The sequence below is a fragment of the Panthera leo genome, assembly GCF_018350215.1.
Source record: "Panthera leo isolate Ple1 chromosome Y unlocalized genomic scaffold, P.leo_Ple1_pat1.1 chrY_random_Un_scaffold_79, whole genome shotgun sequence".
NCBI classification, from domain to species: domain Eukaryota; kingdom Metazoa; phylum Chordata; class Mammalia; order Carnivora; family Felidae; genus Panthera; species Panthera leo.
This window is the reverse complement of record NW_024962233.1, coordinates 441,750-444,134: the sequence shown is the minus strand read 5'-3', so window position 1 is coordinate 444,134 and position 2,385 is coordinate 441,750.

Sequence of the window (2,385 nt, the reverse complement as noted above, 5' to 3'; positions counted from 1 at the left end):
ACCTTGCTTGCATCTGTGTCGGTTAAATCTCTGGCTGTCGTTTCTTCATGCCCTTTCTTTTCAGCTGAATTCCTTCCTTTTGTCATTTTGAGGGGAGAAGAGGAATTCATGAGGTAGAAAAACTTAAATGAAAAAAATTCAAATTAAATATTAATATTAAAAAATTAAGCACGTGAATAGAAAAAGTAGAAAAATGATGCTAGAGTCTAGGCATGTTTTGTCTGGGTGTTGAAAATGGTTTGATACAGTTGAGAAAAAAAACAGGGGGAGGAAAAATAAGAAAAAAATAATAAAAATTTTAAGATGAGAAATCGTTTGAGAATTTGAAAAAAAAATACACTGAAGTAGACTAAAATGAGATGATGGGAGTAAAACAGATTTTGTGAAATATACACAAAAATATACACAAAATATACACAAAAAATACAGAATAAAGTAGAAAAAGTTAAAGAAAATTAGTAAAAATTAAAAAAATATGTATCTTTTGTCTTTCTGTATTCAAGAAAAAGAAAAGAAACGAATTAGAGAAAAAAGATTTAAACTAAGGAAAAAAAGGAAATAGTTTGAAAATCTGAAAAAGGGAATACACTGTAGTACACTAAAATACATTATGGAAGTAAATAGAATTTGGAAAAAATTACATAAAGCAAAACATATAGCAAAAAGTGAAAAAATTATTTTAAAGGAAAGTGAAAGTGAAAATGAAAATTTTCACCTTCTGCAATCAAGAACAAGAAAAGAAACGAAAAAGAGAAAAAAGAAAACAAAGAAAAATGGAAAACGTTTGAAACATTGAAAAGGTGTACACTAAAATACAATATTGGGAGTAAAATAGAATTTGAAAAAAAGTACGCAAAAGTACAAAACAGTAATATAAATTAAAGAAAACATATTTAATGAGAATTGAAAATAAAAATGAGTTTTCTCTCTTGCTGTATTCAAAAAACAGCGTAAAAGAGAAAAGGAAAAAAGGAATGAAAGAAAGAGAGGAAATTGAATCGATGGACCTGCTAACAGATTGAAGTAGGACTGAAGTTATTTCTCTTTCTCCTAGAAGTCAGTCTATGTACCGCTTTATAGTCCATAAACTAAGCCGGGTGTGAGACTTGTGCTGCTGAGAGCGAAGGTGGCCCAGCTAGGCGGGGCTCCGTGTAACCGCTCTGTTGTCCACTAGATGGCGCTGCCAGCCCACTGGGGTGGATTGTTGCCACTCTCCTTGGTGCATATGCACATGCCCAAGAGCGGTGAAAATGGCGCCATCCAGCTACCCAGTCTGTTCTCCTGGATCAGCAATCACACACCCGTCCTCTGTCTTCAGCTTCTGTCCACTGCGCGCTTTTGCATTCTCCGTGACCAGGCCCCAGGGAGTACCTCTCTCCTGAGTTGCGTCTCAGATGCGCTGGTTTTCCGGGCCCCTTACTTCTGAAGGACTGCGGCTTTGACCCGTCCCGTCCCTCTGCAGAAGGGTCTCACCGAGCAATGGCCGAATGAGCAATGGCTGAACGTAGGCTGCACCTAGGAACGCTTGCTGGGCCCTGCTGCTGCCAGTGCTCCGACACTATGGACCAATGCCAGCCCGCCCCACAAAAAGTTTGCAAGTCAGTGTAACCGCAGCATTTCAGGGATTACGGAAAACCACAACACACATCTGGCACCAGACTTCACGACACTTAACGACCTTGTTCCAGCACCAGCAAATGGGGTGTGCATGGACCAGGTGGCTTCAACAGTCCCTACCAAATGTCTTTCCAGCAGTGGAACCACCTTTTTCTGAGTGGCCTGAGAACCTCCTACACGACCCTGTTCCTGAGAATTAGCCCTTCCCACCACAGCACTGCCAGGCATAGAACTGCGGATTTGCAGACTTTGCGCACCCTGTTTACAGTCTGAATGGAATTTAAACCCTCCTATTTCTCCTTTCTCCCATTTCAGTTTAGTCCGTGCGGCCACGTCCAATTTTCCACATTCTCTCCACCTGCTTTGGGGATGGGTGGGTTCCCTGTATGCTCTGCCCCCGCTTCCACCTGCCCAGTCTCCTTCGCCTCTCCGCGCACAAAAGCACCTCCCTTCCCATGCCTCCTCGCTCTCCAAGTTCACTTCTGCATGCCACGTACCTGCTGAATTCGGTGGTTCAGGATATGCAGATTGCTGTGCTAATCCTCCAGTCAGTTTCCTGGGTGGGTAGGATGGTTTAGTGTTGGTCTGGCTGTATTTCATGCACGCGAGACACTTAAGAAGCTTCCATGCTGTCTGCCATCATCTTGGCTCCTCCCCAAAGGGGTGAGATCTGTAGTACCCGTTCTCCAACATCAGCTATCCCACAGGACAGACCTGGTCGGTGACAAACCTGAAAAGGACATGTAGCAAAAAGGGAGGCCACCCTGG